Raw genomic sequence first — 17446 nt, forward strand, 5'->3', positions numbered from 1 at the left:
GCACTCAGTGCAGCAAGGGTAAGATTCTTAAGCCTAGAAAAATAAACAATATAGTAGTAATGCAGGAGAATGGGATAGGAAAGGCAGAAAGGAAGAAGAATGAATGAAAGAGTTCGATCAAATGGACTGTATCAACAATTCCCCCTGTGCAACCCTGCCTGCTTATTAAAAAATGACAACTCAGGTGACGCTGTTAACTACTTTTTCTTCACTGATATAATAGCAGGTTAGATGCTGTTTCTTCACTGAAATAAAGAGGAGGGAATAAGAAATGCAGGGAGTTGAAGGGTGCCAAAAGGCTAAAGTTTTAAGCATTCTGTGGATTGTTAATCCTGTCTGAGACAGAAAGAGGGCATTAATCATGGCATGAGTAGCATCCGAAATAAGAAAAAGCATGTACAGCAAACCACAAATAATGGAAATGTGCTTATCTCAGTGTCAGGGCATAGTGAAGCGCAGTGAGGCTAAATGGAAGTGTTTTTTGGATTAAGAGGGAAAAGTACAGTTTTGTACCTACTATAAATGTAGATGTTTGAGTGTATACACTGCTGTAGTTATTACACTTGGGTTATCCTGCCGTCAGGCAGTCCCTCAGTCGGCCAGAGTTCCAAAGTCTTGGTCCGGCGTCGGTTGCTGTCGCTTCTTCCCCGATGTCAGTGCGCCAGGCGTACATAAGATGCAGCTGACGCCATTTTCTTCAGTTTTTCTTGCCCCAGATGTCAGGTGCCCCCAAAAAGGTAGGCAATGTAAACTGCTAATAAAACATACATAAGAAAAGCAATCAAAAACTTTCAGTTACCAGCAAAAACTCCCCATAGGTAGCAAAGGGTAGAAGGCCTAGGTAAGTACCAGCATGGAAGAGGGGAAGGAGGGAGGGTAACCTAGACTGCTGCAGTGTATACACTCGAACATCTACATTTATGGTAGGTACAAAACTGTACTATGTTCATCGTGTTACACTGCTGCAGTCATTACACTTGGATAGAATCCCAAAGCTGAGGTAGGGTGGCTGGTTCTATAAGGCACTGCAGTGGCAAAGCCAGCTCTGGATTTAGAATAAAGAGGCAGATGGTAATGCTTGGTGAAGGTATGTACAGAACTCCAAGTTGCTGCTTCCAAAATGTCCTTGGTAGGTACTCCTCTGAGGTAGGCAGTTGAAGTGGCTGTTGCCCTGGTGGAATGAGACCTAATGCTGTTAGGTACAGCTTTCCCATGGTGTGTATAGCAGAAACGTATACAGTGCCCTATCCATTTTGAAATGGTCTGTTTTGAAATGGCTTTTCCCTGTGCTCCTGCAGCATATGCTACAAACAATTGCTCAGTTTTCCTGAAAGCTTTTGTTTTGTCCAAGTAGAAGTGTAACTGCCTGTGTATGTCCAAGGAATGCAGAAGTCTCTCCCCTTTATTCTGTGGATTTGGATAAAAAGTTGGCAAGTGAATAGTTTGGTTTAGAGCCACACTTGATACCACCTTTGGCATAAAAGTAGGGGTTGTTCTTAAAGACACCCTGTCTTGGTGGAAAATGATGAAAGGTTCCACTGCCATCAGTGCCTGTAATTCTGAAACTCTTCATGCTGAGGTTATTGCCAGGAGCAGAGCAGTTTTCCAAGAGACATATTTTAAGTCTGCTGAGTTAGCTGGCTCAAAAGGAGGTAAAGTTAATTTTTCCAAGACGAAGCTGAGGTCCCAAGTTGGAGTTGGTGCTCTACGGGGCGGTCTTATGTTTTTAGCCCCTCTGAGGTACTGTTTTAGCAAAGGATTCGAAAAAATTGGTGGGTCTGTGTTGTAATGAGCAGAGATGGCAGAGGCGTGGATCTTAATGGATGAAAAGGAGAGGCCTTGGTCCAGCATCTCAGTTAAGTATTGTAGTATCTGAGGAATATTTGGGACAAGAGGGTCAAGGCTGTGAGCCTGGTTCCAGGCACAGAATCTATTCCATTTATCCTAATAGGCTTTCCTGGTGCTAGGCCTTCTGACCTCCAGAATGACATCCATAACAGCTTTGGAGAGAGGCATTGCTTGCTTGACTAAGGAATCTGCCATGCAGCCAGGTTTAAAGTTTTGAGCTAGCTGTGAAGTATCTGATTGTTTTGTTGAGTCAGAAGATGTGGGATTTGAGGCAAAATCCATGGTGGACCTTGTGCTAAGTTCTTTAAGATTGGGTACCAGTGCTGGCATGGCCAGTCTGGGGCAATCAGGATCATCTGTGGCTTTTCTTGTCTGGCTTTTAGGAGTACCTTTGAAAGGAGAGGTATTGGTGGGAAAGCATATACTTGTAGGTTTTTCCAGCTGAATGAGAGGGCATCCACTTTCCATGCTTGAGGGTGGTAAGTCTTTGTGCAGAATTTCTGTAGCTGGCAATTTATTGGGGATGCAAACAGATCTATGTCCGGGCTCCACCATTTTTGTGTTATCATTCTGAATATTTGTGGATGTAATTTCCACTTGTGCGGATCCATGATGTTTCTGCTTAAGTCGTCTGCCAGTGTGTTTTCCTCTCCTGGCAGGAATTGTGCTTGTAGATGAACTTGATAAGTTAGAGCTGTGTACCACAAGGTTATGGTTTGTCTGCAGAGGGGATATGAATGAGTGCCCCCTTGCTTGTTTATGTACCACATAACTGTGATGTTGTCCGTCTTTAGTAGTAGCTGACCTGGATGCAGAAGGACCTTGAAAGCTATAAGGGCATTTTGTACAGCTAGCATCTCTTTTTGATTGATGTGAAGATGCCTTTGTTCTGCAGGCCACTTGCCCTGAATACAATTTCCTGCCACGTGTGCTCCCCAGGCGTAATCCGAAGCATCTGTTGTCAGTGTTTGCCTGGCTGTGGGTTGAGTGAAAGGCTGTCCCTTGTTGAGGTGACAGGCTTGAGCCCACCATCGAAACTCCTGTTGAAGGCAAGGAATAAGTGGTATTACTGCTTCCAAACTGTGACAGTGTTGAGACCAGACACTCTTTAGGTACCATTGTAGTTTCCTCATATGCAGTCTGGTATATGGAATTAGTAGTATGCAAGATGCCATGTACCCCAAGGCCTGCAGAATTTTTCTTGCAGGAAGTTGGGTTTTTGTTGCCATCAATTGGAAATATTGAGTCAGTTGTCCTTGCTTGTCTGGCGTGAGATAAGCCATCTGGGCCGTTGTATTTAAGCTGGCACCCAGGAATATTATCTATTGTGAGGGCACTAGTTTTGACTTCTTTTCGTTTACTGTGTACCCTAGGCAAATTAGCAATCTTTTTACAAACGCCAGAAGCTTTAGAAGAATGTCTTTGCTCTCTGCTTGAATAAGGCAGTCGTCCAAGTATGGGTAAATTTCAATTCCTTTTTGTCTGCTAAATGCAATGACTGGTGCCTGGCATTTTGTAAAGACCCTGGGTGCAGTAGATAAGCCAAAGGGCAGTGCAGAGAATTGGTAATGCATTGAACCAGCTAAGAATCTGAGGTATCTTCTGCAATTTTGTCTGATAGGGACATGCAGGTATGCCTCCTTGAGGTCCAAAGTTACAAGCCAAGCTTTCTTGCCTAGCATGGGAAGAAGGTGCTGTAGTGTCAACATTTTGAATTTTGGAACATCCAGGTAAGTACTTAGAGAAGAAAGATCCAGAATGGGCCTCCAAGCTTTGTCCTTCCTGGGAACCAGAAAGAGACTTGAGTAAAATCCTTGTCCTTGCTCCTGTGTTGGTACCTTTTGAATAGCTCTCATGTCCATGAGTGCTGTAATTTGTCTTTGAGCCTCTGCCCATTGATTTGATGGCAGATTTGGCATTCCTTTTAACCTTGGCAGAGTGTGAAAGTGGAACCTGTAACCTTGAGATACAATATTGAGAACCCATTTGTCTTTGGTGGTCATATGCCAATTGTGACAGAAAAGTACCAGTTTTCCCCCCAAGGGGGCTGCCAAGAGAGAAGTGCTTGGTAGCTGTAGTGGGAAGTCATTGGGGCTGTTTTTTATAAGGTTGAGGCCTGCCTTCCCCTTCTTTCTAGGTTGAAGCACCCCATTGTCGAGGCCTGTAAGAACCTTGTGGTTGACCTCTGCCTCTTGGACGTCTGTATCTGCCCCCTTTGAGGTCTGTCTGAAACTGGAAAGGACCAATTTTTTGTTGGCCAATTTCTGCTAAATCGAGGAGACTGAACCTGTAAGAAATCCTTCACCGTTTGCATAGATTTTGCCTTATCTTCCATTTTCTTTAATAACTCTTCTGCCTTAACTCCAAATAATACATCCTGCTGCAAAGGTGCATCCAATAATTTTGCTTTAACATGATTTGGTAAAGTCTGCTCTTTTAACCAAGCATGTCTTCTAATGACAGACCCCTGTAACTGCTGCTCTACAGGAGGCCTCTAATGAATCAAAACCACATTGCAAAGTATGTTTTCCCACTTGTTCAGCTGCATGCAATAAATCCTGCATTTCCTTATAGTTAGGAAGATCTGAATTTGGAAGCATTTTTTGTTTCAACTGAGTCATCAAAAATTGCTGATATTTAAGTATGTGAAACTGGCAATTTAAGGCTCTCATTGCTAAAGTCGCAGATGTATACACTTTCTTCCCCCATCTGTCTAATGCTCTGGAATCTCTGTCAGAGGGAACTGGATTTTTTGCTGTAGAGGCCTTTACCCCTTTGGGACCCTGAGAAATAGTTTCAGGGTCAGCAACAGGGCTTTTATAAAGAAATTTGTGAGAGTCAGGGACTCTGCAGTATCTGTCTGGCTTAACTGGAGCAGGAGGTAAAGAATCAGGATTTGAACTGGATTCAGAATACACACCCCCAATATCTAACACTTGCGGAATAGCAAGGGGTCTGTGTTGAGGTAATAAAAGGACATCTCTGAGCCTTTTCTTGGATTCTGAATAATCCTGGCCCTCCCATTGGAAATGCTCCCTCATGGTATGTAAGGTTTCCCCAAAGGAGTAGTCCTCTGGTGGAGAGGCTGAAGGAACTGATTCCTCAGCATCAGAATCCTCATAAGGGGGTAAAGAGTATCCTTGGTCTAAGGACGAATCTGAAGAGATGGACACCTGGTCGGATGAGTCTTAGTCTGCATCCTGTCTAGGCCTTTTATCAGGAGGAGGGTGGGACCACCTGATCAGAGTAATTAAGTCTTCAGCAATTTTGAGCATCTGTTTCTTAGGCATGGAGCCCTGTCCTGGTGAATGTTGAAGTTGTTTCTTTGTTTTTAAAGGGGATTTAGACTTAGCAGAAGATTTAATGGTTAACTGAGTAGGTCTGAAAACACCCTCTGAAGCTGCGGGTTGTTCTGCTGCTCCGGATCCCTCTGAAGGGTTAGTCTCAGTAGTCCATAAATCTGGTGTATCCGAAGGCCCAGCCATCTCCACGTGGGAGTCAGAGGCGGCCTGTGGTTCCAAAGAAGCAGTAGTCAGGGGCTGTGAAGGTGCCTCACTGAAAACCGGAGAACTGGTGACTGGCCTAGAAGAGGCTTCGTCGTCAGTTTTGGGCCTCGGATGCCTGTCCTTGTCTTTGCTCTTTTTGTGTATCCTGGTAGTCTGTTGTTCCGATGGCATGGTGTAATTGAATTTTCTGCCAAAATAATGTCGGGCAAAATCAAACTGACGTTTAATAGTGCTCTTGCTAAACCTAGCACAAAACCGACAACCTGTGATGTCGTGGTCTGGGCCTAGGCATGGGATACGATAAGAATGGAAATCCTTATGAGGTATTTGCTTCCCACAAGAAATACAATTATTAACTTTTACTGACATCGGTCTGAGGCAAGAAAAAGTTTCTCCAACGGGGTACTTAGCTTTGTAGAAGATTTCAGTTCTGGATTCGGAATGAAAATCTCAGGAGTCGGCCGACCGGCACTTGTGAACTGCTTTTGCTTCGGGCACCGCGCGGCAAGAAAGACTGAAGAAAATGGCATCGGCTGCATCTTATATACCCCTAGCACACTGACGTCAGGGAAGAAGCGACAGCAACAGACGCCGGACCAAGACTTTGGAACTCTGGCCGACTGAGGGACCGCCTGGCGGCAGGATAACCCAAGTGTAATGACTGCAGCAGTGTAACACGATGAACATCCATGAATTACAGTTGTAAACAGCCATCCACCTGCCCTGCTGTTCTCCAAGAGAATCCATGATTTATGGACCCTAACTTATTCACATTCTGACCTGACAGAATATTTAATGGTATACAGCTCAAGGCAGAGAGCTGCATTAGCAATGGTACTGCAGCAGTTCTTAATGAAATTGCACGGGAAGTACAGTTGTTTGAGGTACTCCCATGTCACATGTGCAAGGGAGAGACCTTGTAGTGACACATCAATTAGGATTTATCCTCAAGGCATCATCTGTGATCTAGTCCAATTTTCAGCTGGCTCTTGCTAGGACATAAGCTGGCTACACATGCGCACTCTTAGGAAAGCCAAGTAACCTCACCTCACTTTCAGGTTCTCCTGCAAGAAACTAAGCATTGTAAACGTGTTAAAGTTGTGTCAACCACACAATAAACAATAAACACTGTGTGCACAAAATATCAATTTATAAGTTACAGAAAGAGATTAACAAAGATTAGAGGAAAACAAGGAGCAATAGAAAGGTGTGCATGGTGGTGCAAGTTTCTTCTTCCAGACATCTTGCGCTGTAAGCAAGTAAGGCACACAAGCGTACTAACTTACTTTAAGACTTTCGCTGCTTACAGCGCATGGGGCCAACTCCCCAAGCAGGTTTTGTAACTTCTGGGGCAAAACACAGACAGTCCCCCACAACAATGTGCTGCTAAAACTGATCAATTACTTAGAACGGTCAGTAAGACAGCAGTGTTTTATGAAATGTGTCAAAAGTCCAGGACAAAACTTCAAAAATGTCTTCAGCGGGAAAAAAAAATATGCATTTGCAGCTTCCTATATAGAATGTGCCCTGAGCATGCTTGAAAAGGTTATGCTCAGTCTTTACAGACAGCAATACAATGTGCAAGCTGACCTGGAAGTATCTGTTTAGATACAAGTTAAAAATATCTGTCCTTCATGAAGGCTAAAACTAACCTAACCATCTTTCTAAAGGACACCACTTTCATTCAAGAAGGGCAAAACTTATCTAACAGTCTTTTCAAATGACTTTGGCCATTTCTACACAATATCCAAGTTGTCTGGATGTTCTTTACATCTAGTAGCCTCTCTCTTTATTCTCATTTGAGGAACAGCAGATGCTGCTGTAAGCAATAATGGCTTTAGTAAAGGAATTACTATGTTTAATCAGATCCCATGTCCCAGCTCAAAAGAATAATTTTCTAAGTTACTGTCACTTGCCACCCCCCACAAACATTTCTGACAGTACACACTGTGGGGAATTTGTAAAACCTACCAGCTCATTCAATCCCAAAAAAATATGTTCCCAGTTACTTCCTTCTCATCAAACCTCCAAGCAATTGTCACCTATCTGAGGTAAAATTCTGAGGTCTTCTTGGGGTGTAAAATATGCATGCAAACACTTGCAAGCAAAGCTCCCAAACCTTCTGGACTTTGTTGCATACTTGGGAGACAGAAAGCTGTCCTCTCATTGTTCCTTTGTAAACTGCCTTTCCAGTCTGGCCTCCCAATCCTTTCTAACCTCCTCCAATTGATACTTATAACCATCATGCAACATTTTATATGCTCTATGAAATATTCATTTTTCAACAGCAGTTTCTGTTATAGACTCAACTAAAAATTACCAGAGCTGGTCTTTCACTTAGCACTCCACTATCCCCTTTGCTTTGCATATACACTTATCAGTCCCTGGTAAGGAAGGTAGTCTCTAGCCCATACTCTAACTTCTATTTGGCTTCATCTGACTATCATCTTTCCCTCTTAGATATTTGTTTCCAATACATTGATCCCTTTTCAAAATTTCTCCAGTACACTCCAGCCCCATCTTACCTATTTTGTACATCTCTACTTGCAGTCACCCTCTTGGTAAGATCTCATTTGCCATACTGACTTAGCTTTTAGAATATTTTCTGCTACTTTATGAATAGAATATTCTGTTTGGTTGGTGTTATTCTCCTTAAGGATCTGCATATCCAAAATCCTACTGTCTCATTTTTTGAACTCCCTGTTTCATCAACATCACTTTCCATTCTGATTTATAAACCTCTCTTTGGGTTATGTAAATGACCTTAACTGTGTAGCTCTGAAATATCACTTCAAATCAGGCAATCCTAAACCACCAATCACTAGTTCTTTTAATTTATGTTTTATTGGTATTCTGCATAATTCAGGAATATTCCACTCATTTGAGTGCAACTATTCAACTAAGCTAACAAGAGGAAACTAACCCTATGCAAAAAGTGATATTCACAAACCATATAAGTTAAATAATTTCTATACTACGGACATTTAAACTATTTTTTAGTATGTACAGTTTTCCTCCTTGCACTGCAAACCTTGTTCATATTTCCCTACATACTCTGCTCTTTTCTGTTTCACCTTTACTACACCTTAATCACAAGTCACCATTCTGAATCTTTCAACATTCCCATTCCATCTCCCGTTAATTTATCCCCCCACCTCCACCAAACCTTTTACTCTTCATCCACTCTACCACCTGTCCTTTCTTTTCTAACCTGACTAATCACCTAATTTGCCTTTACCTTACCCACCCCAATGGACTACATCACCTAAATCTTTTCCCATGAAACTACCCCTACTTCCACCCTGCCACTTCTATATTTTGTGTGACACATCCTTCCAATACTGCCTTCCCTTTGAACAGTTGTAATGTATACCAAATTAGTATTTGATGGAGGGATATCTATTTATATTGCCTCTCCTTTGTACTTCTGCGATACACTTTGGCTTTTTTCTCTTTATGCTTCAGTGAAGCTCTTTTCTGTTCTTTATCTTCCATGAAAGTACACCCCCTTACATATAGTATGATGTAAATGTGTCAAGGACAAGTACTAGTATCCAATATGGGGAATACCATCGGCAAGCAAAAGAAAATGATATCAAATTACAAAATAAAAGGTTACTGTAGAAACATGACAAGTATGTAAAAACAACTTTTTTAATAAAGTCACACTTCTTGATGCCAGCATTGGTCCAGTGGACAATCTACCAACAAGACAAGGATGCAACTGAAGTGGACCTGTCACTCAACAACTGGAGTTTCTTGAAGGAAACCAATGTTAACACCATTTCTAATACAGCTCTGGGCAATGATTCACTTTTTTTTTTAGCTTTGCCCTTTCTCTGTTGTTGTGCAACTCCAGAGTATGTATGTGTATATGGTATTCATATGGTTGAGACCATATGATCAAGTTTCCAAAAACTTGATCATCAAAGGAAACACAACCCCCCCCCCACCCCAATCTACTTTTTTTTTTTTTTTTTTTACAACTTTGCAGGTGGACAAGCCCTCCTATGCCCCCACACCCCCTGCAAATTATGCACAGTAACTCTGAAATCGCACTACAGTGAGGAAGAGTGTAAATTTCCCGATCTGCACTATAAAGTGATCTCCATTCAACAGCTTCGGGTTTTCAAAAACTCGATCATATGGTCTTGACCATATGAGTTTCTGAAAACTTGAGCAACTGATAAAGACCCATTTTATATGTGTGTGTGTATATATATATATATATATATATATATATATATATATAAAAAATATTATATACACATATATATATATATATATATATATAGGGGGTGCAAGGGGACTACCCTTCCCTACTCAAGTTATGTTTGTCCAGAAATTACTCAACAATACACAGAGGAGCCTAAAGAACACAAGCATACATTTCTGAATTAAGCAGCCTTGCCATGACAGAGACAACTTTGTCTGTTACTTGCCAGCAGAATCTGGTAACTGTGGGTCTATATTAAATTCTCAAAAGCCAACAATGTCGAATCTGACATTGTCGACACAAGAACAGCAAAACTGCAGAACATTGAAGAGGTAAATGGAAATCTCCGTAAGGGGAGATTTCCATTTACTTCAATGTAGTGCTGTCTCGGAGTTGGTATATTTAAGCAGCAGGGGGTGTGGGGGGCACAGGGGGGCTTGCACCCCTGCCTACACCATTAAGTTTTTTTTTTTGTTTTTGTTTTTATTTTATTTTCGGAACATCCAATGTTTTTTTACAGTTTGATCACTAAGGTTCGACCTTTAGTGATTCGAACTGTTAAATATTCGATGTTCCAATATAGGTCCTGTAATTGTCTATTTAATATTTCATGTTTTCAGCTCTTATTTCAAATAAAATATTAATTTAAACTAAATGGAATTTATGCGTCCAGATTAAGATCCCATCTGATCTCACAAAGTAAAATTTGCTTGTCCGAGTCACCCTCGACATTTTTCTGCTTACCTGTTAAAGAAAATAATTTAAGGAACGTGTAGTGGTTATGATTCTAGGGTTATTAGGGAAGGCAATTTACCTCAGAAGGGAAAGCTAGTGAGTGGGATAAAATGAAAAAAAAAATGTAGAAATACAAGATACAGAGAAAGAAAGAGATGGAAAAGTAGTAATAGTAATAGTTTAGAAGGGCTGACAAAGATTTAAGTGCTGTAAAAGAAGGGTAATCTCACAGAACAGGAGGAGCAGCAATAGTACAGTGCTAAAGTGAAACTAAGGGGAATATATGAATAATATGCATAAGTTTAGAAGGGCTGCTATTAAGCAACTATTTTCATAGCAGCTTTATAGAGTGCAAACTGCCAGCACAATGCTGTAGGCAATAGAAAGTAGAAAGAGATGCTGCCAGCATCGGAAGTCTATGACAAGAAAAATAACCAGAGATCCTATATAAGTATTAGAGATATTTCAGAAATTTTATCAAAATTAGTATAAAGCAGACCAGTGGGGAAACCAAGAAAAAGTACAAATGGAAATATTTGTGGAAAACTTGATTATAACAAAATTATAGGAGGATGAGGTTCAACAATTAATAGCAAAGACAGGGAAAGGTGAGATAAACAACGATGTATAATGAATTAATAGGTAAGGCTCCAGAAGCACATGGTCCTTTTGTGGAAATTTGAAAGTTAGGGGTTAAATTGATAAAGATCAGGTAAGTTCAGTTTAACAGCATTTTAAAACTGAGGGAAGTACTAATATATTGGAAGAGAGCTGTAGAGACTGTATTACCCAAACATGACAAGACTCTTCAGATCTGGCTTCAAATAGGCCAATTTCAAGTTTGCACCACGATTATGAAGTGTTAATGTTTATACTTCCTAACAGAATGGTAAAGGTGTTATCAACTGTATCAATGAGATTTTTTTTCCTCTCGGACAAGTTGTGCTTGAACAGGGGAGACAGGCAAGGATATACACTTTCCTTCCACTGTTGTTGCATGACATTTAGAACCACTGGCAAAGAAAACAAGGGATTCACAAATTCAAGGATATAAATGGTAGGGTACTCAAAGAAAAGTTAGAATTATTTGTAGACAATATTTTTCTGTACTTGATAAACTAATCTTTAGCATCCCACATCATTAAATCATTACTCTTTAATCAGAATCCTATGGCCCCAACCAGTCTTCACTAACACCTGAATAGTTTACTAGCATCTCCCAGTCATATACACAGATCTGTGACACTGTTCCCCACTTCACCTCTATACTTCTAATACAAACCTTATCACAGCCATATACAGTCTCTGAACCTGCGTAATACCTCACCCTCTTAACTGCAATAACATTTTCTTGTCCTACCAAGCTCCTTCTGTCACCTCAATTTCTTTGAATTTTTAATCACTTATCACAAGATCTATTATCAACTTGACGGACCCACTAAAACATCTCTTTAAATGCTGTGTTCAACATCTACTACACATACAAGTATCTTTTATACTATAACAGTTATCTTTATTTCATATGAATGTAATCTATTTAGCAAATGTATGGGTAATTGTTAATATATATGGCATAATACCTGTTTATGTATATTACTGAATGTCTGTTTAAAAATATTTGTAATATGTTGGAGCTTCTGCAGAAAATAGGGTTTTTATTAAACCCAGGTGGACAAATTTGATGAACAAAAGCAAAATAAAACATTCATAAATAAATCCAGAAAGGGACATTTAGATGGGGTGGAACATTTTGAGACAGTTTCAAGTCTTTTTTGGAATATAAAATAATTGATATAAAATAATGGAGATAAAACAAAGGCTACAGTAGTAAACTATGTACCCATGCATGAAATGTGGAACTGGGTGAACTACTAGTTAACACTGAATATAATTATCCCATTATAGCCAGTTACAGACTTCAATGATCTCTTCAGAACACACAGAATATATTAACCAGTTAGAAAAGTTAACAGTCGGACCAAATACCTTTGTTATGGGGGACTTGCCTATCCACATAAACTGTCAAACATTTACTACCAAGAAATAATGCCCAAAGATTTTTGGACTTTGTAAATGCCAGTACACTTGACCGGACTTCCCTGCTACCTACCAGAGATGCTAATCCTGCTGATCGGGCCCTCAAAAACATTTTCTCAATTTTGCCACCTCCACTTTATACCCTAACTAGTTAAATGTGGCCATCTTGCTTTGATCTTCTCTAACAAAGCCAGCTTTGTGGCTTCTAATAACTCCTCTAGATTCAGGGATTACTCAAAAATAATTACTATTTACTGATATTACTGATAATCACGAACAGTATTGCTCCCCAGCAAACCCTGTAATGGAGGTTGCTAACTACTTTAAATTTTACTCCTCCTGGGCAGATGCATTGATGCATCCATACCACATTTTGCACAAGGACATGCTTAGAACTAAACTCATACTGTGGAACTACTACATCCACAAACTATAATACAAAGAAAAAAGAATTCTTGGCCATCACTAAAAGATGTTCACTTCATCAAGGGATTTACATCAGGATGCAGCACAACCTACTCAATATTTGCAGTGAGACAGTTGAGAAGAAACTACAGATGAGGAGAGTCCAACTGGGTATTCCTACACTTGGATAAAGTATATAGCAAGGTCCCAAGAAAGATTATCTAGGTAGTTCTTTGATGGCTCAAAATAAACACTGGTAGAATTACTACAGTCTATGTACAAGGACCCAATGACACATGTACAAACAGAGGAGTTCCCAGTGGAAGTGGGTGTGCATCAAAGTTCACCTCTAAGTCTACTGCTGTCCATACTGGTGATAGAGTGATAAACTACATTAGCAAAATGCTGTATGCAGATGATGTGATACTACAGGTTGACTTTTAACAAGAACTTCAGCAAATTATAGGGGAATGTTGTGCAAAACAGAAGGCACATGGTATGAAACTGGGTACATATAAGACCAGTTGTAACAGCAGCAAATGGGGAAAATCAGAACATGATGAAAACTGATACTGAAGGGAAACTAGTGGAACAGGTTAACAGCTTCAAGTATCAGGGGGAAGATGAGGACAAGGGACGTCTGAACGAGGAGATCAAGGCTTGAATCAGTGTCAGGGGTAGTGTGTGACAGAAGAATGCCAAAGTAGTTGTAAAGTAAGGTGGACAAAGTAGTGGTGCAACCAGTACCACTGTATGGTACAGAAACCTTAGCAATGAAGGCAGAGCAGATAAGGAAGCTAGACGTGATGGAGATGAAGTGCCCGAGACAGGTGGAGGACGTACACTGTGGGACAGATAAAGAAATGAGGACATCAGAGCAGAAGTGCAGTTACGGCATACTAAGAGTAGACCGGCTAAACAAGAAAGGAGGTGGTGTAGCTATAGTATTTAAACAGAATCTAAACATCCAGATCTTACAATCATCAGTTCTACAAATAGGCAATGAAGAAATAATATATACCAACCTCTAAATAAACCAAAACAAAACCATCAACATAATTGGATGCTACTTCCCACCTGGCCAAAACATCCCTCCACTAGAAAGCCTCCTCAGCTGGTCTTACCCACCATCTCCCCCAAGAAACTATAATTTTAGGTGATTTCAATATTGACTAGCAATTCTGTTCTGGCAACCATCCAACCTATCATGTAAACCTTCATGGCTTCACCCAACTAATCCAGTCGCCAACCAGGATAAATAACTCCAACAAGCACACTACCCTGGATTGGATACTAGTCAGTAACAGCCCCGAGTCATATATAACAGGCTGCTTTATCAGATAGCATCAGTAAACACTCCCCAACATTCCTACTCAAAAAATACCTATACCAAGCTAAACCTGTCGTCTACCGTCAAATACGTAAAAAACTAAACTTTAACCCACTCACATTCATCTCATCCCTCAAAGAATGTAACTGGCATCCTCTAAAGCACCTCAGTCTTGATGATGCAGTTGAATATTTTAATACTAACTTCCTTAGCATCCTTAATTACCATGCCCCCACATAAGACTTTCCAGAACCAAAGCACAACCCTCCCCCCATGGCTACAGAAAAGTACTAAGTCAGAAATGAAAAACAGGGATAAAGCTTGGGAGCACAGGCGCAAAATCGAAACCCCCCTCAAATAGACTGAAATTCCTAGAATTACGCAATAGAGTCAAAAAGCTAATAAAACAGGCTGGGGAGCCCTAGACTCCTCCCAACACAGCCCCAAATAATTCTGGTCCTCCATAAACTCCATCCTCCACCCAGTCAGTACCCCTCCTCCTAACATCCCTCACTCCTCCGAAAATATTGCTACCTCATTCAACACACACTTCACACAAACCATACTATCACTAGCTAAACAACACAACTCCCCCTCCAACCCACACCTTCAACTAGTAATCTCCCCACTGCCTTCTCTTTTACTCCTGTACCTACCTCCAACATAAAAACACTCTTAACTAAACTTAAGCCCACCAAATTAGCAGCAGACAACCTCCCAAGTGAATACCTACAAATCACAGCTGATGCTCTGGCCTACCCAGCATCCATCTTGATTAACCGATCTCGGTCAGAAAGTTACGTTCCCACACTATGGAAATTATCACATATAATTCCCTCCACAAAGGTGGCCCCTCCACAGAACTAAGCAATTACCGCCCCATAGCAATTCTCTCTCCACTCTCCAAAATACTAGAGAGATGCATTCACTCTCAGGTCTCAGACTACCTCCTTACTAAGAACCTCCTTTCCAATACTCAGCATGGTTTCCGACCAAACCATAGCACCACCACTGCCTTACACTCCTTTACTAACACTATCCTTCACCATAAAAACAATTGCTATCTCTCCTCTGCTACTTTCCCAGACCTATCTAAAGCATTTGACATGGCCCCACACAAACAACTCATCTCTGTCCTCAATAACCTATCCTTCTCTTAATCAGTCACCAACTGGTTTCAGAGTTACCTGTCTGACCGCCAACAATCCGTTGATTGGTAGAATGACATACCTCCCCAACTACCCGTCTCTATAGGGGTTCCCCCCAAGGATCCATCCTTGGACCCCTACTCTTCTCTATTTTCACCAATAATCTAGCCTCTGCCACCAAACATGGCACACTCATACAATACGCAGATGACTCAACCATCATCTGCTCAGACCAGTCCCTACCCAAACTGCAAAAGGTCACACAGGAAGCCTTTTCCTCTGTTGAAACTTGGTTATCCGATGCCCAATTAATACTCAACCCACACAAAACTAAACTACTCATCTTCCAACCCATCAAACATACTCAAAACGACTCTCACTTTAACATCACAGCAAAAGACACCACCACTATACACCAAACAGAAGACACCAAATTGCTAGGAGTGGAAATAGACAAACTAAAATCTGACATTCACATATCTATGACCATAAAAAAAGTCCACAAACTAGGAGGGTTATACAGAAATAAGCAACTTCTCACCAAAGCAGCAAAGATTTCAGTAGCAAATTCCCACATTATATCCACCCTACTTTATGCCAATGCAATCTAAACAAGCTAGAGAACTGCTAAAACAAAATCACCAAATTCGCTACAGGGGCATCCTACCGTAGTCACCACTGTTTCTCACTTGCTGAACTGGGCTGGCTTGAACTCCTTCACCTCCTTCAATGGTATCAACTCACACTCACCCACAAACTAGTAAACTATCCACTAAATGTCCCATCCCTCCAGAATATACACCAACCCTATCGCACCACCAGACCACCAAGATCCAGCAGCAAAAATCACTTGCAGATCACTAAAGCCAATAACTCTGTTGGTGAAGCACTACTCTCTTGTGTCATAGCCAAATTATGGAACTCTCTCCCACCCACAATTACCTCCATACCATCATGCACCCACTTCAAAACTTTACTAAAAGCACACCTAAAAACATGCTGGCTATGCCCTTGCAACTCTCACTCTAACACCACCCACCCCATCCACCCACTACCTTTCTTTCCACCCCACTAACTACCTTGATTATAGCAAGCTTGGATGCTCATAAGCCTACTACTTATTAACAGCAGGAACTTCTTATTGTAACAATTGTTAATGTCTGTTATGTACTTCGCAGATAAAGATTCTAGTCATCTACTGATGTACTATGTTCTTCATCTGTAACTATGTTTGTAATTGTTAATTGCTATGTTAATCAAATTGTTAATTGCTATGTAAATCCAATTGTAATTGTTAATTGCTATGTTAATCAAATTGTTAATTGCTATGTAAATCCAATGCAACTACTGTCTGTATATTTTAACTGTGGAGCTTTCCTCCCCGGGCCTCCGCTGAAAATGGACCCATGTCCAGTAGGACACTCCCAGTCATCAAATGTAAATAAATAAAAGTCAAAGTAGCTCTAAGTGCATAGAAGGTTAATGAGAACAAATTATGTTTCAGGTGCATGTACAGGAAAGCAAAAGACAAATGGTGAAGAAAATGTAGGATAGACAGTAAGAAGGCAAGAAGAAATTAGGGTGCCCAGCAAACAAATGGATGGATTGCATGAGAGAAGAGCTGCAAAAGTCTGGGAATGTATGGAAGAGAAGGGAGTGTGTGTGGTGTGTGCCATCATCATCAATCATCTTTTACCCATTTCCTACATGGGGTCACAGGGTGTCGCATTAACGGTCTCCATATCTCTCAATTCTGTGCCACTGTATTACCTTCTTATTTAGAAATCAGCAGAAAGTATTCTAAGAACTAAACTAGTGAAGGAATGGAGAAAGGCAATTTTACCAATAGGTAGGTCTAGAAGTACAGATGTTGAAAATAGGCAAGAGAGGGCTGGAATTTACTGGAAAAAATTAGTAAAGTAACCAAGGCATTGGTAGCAAATAACCTGAGTGAAAGGCAGCAGAATGGGATAAGGGTAGGCAGAAGTTTGGATCACAGGTCAGACACGGCCTTCCATATGAAGGTCTGACTGAGTACAGTCAAAGAGGAAGGGACAGGAAAGTGCAAAGTGAATGACCAGTTCTGGTAGAGGTTTTAGTTGTGTCTAAAAGCAGTTACTGTTGTTAAAAATGAGACAATTATACGGCATACAAGAATCAATCAGATGAGGTTAGAAAAAATTGAGAAACAGAGAATGGAAAATTAATTTACAATGGAACA

The 17446-nt window shown here is 40.7% G+C and overlaps 1 protein-coding gene across 4 annotated transcripts in view; it reads right to left on the minus strand.

Annotated features, from left to right (window-relative positions):
• The window catches only part of LOC122792248 (phosphatase and actin regulator 4-like), a 2537344-nt gene that overhangs the window by 508906 nt on the left and 2010992 nt on the right, over positions 1–17446 (minus strand). The gene's annotated exons all lie outside the window — the stretch shown is intronic.

This window comes from Protopterus annectens, chromosome 1.part2 (genome assembly GCF_019279795.1).
Source record: "Protopterus annectens isolate FY-2018-M chromosome 1.part2, PAN1.0, whole genome shotgun sequence".
Classification (NCBI taxonomy): domain Eukaryota; kingdom Metazoa; phylum Chordata; order Ceratodontiformes; family Protopteridae; genus Protopterus; species Protopterus annectens.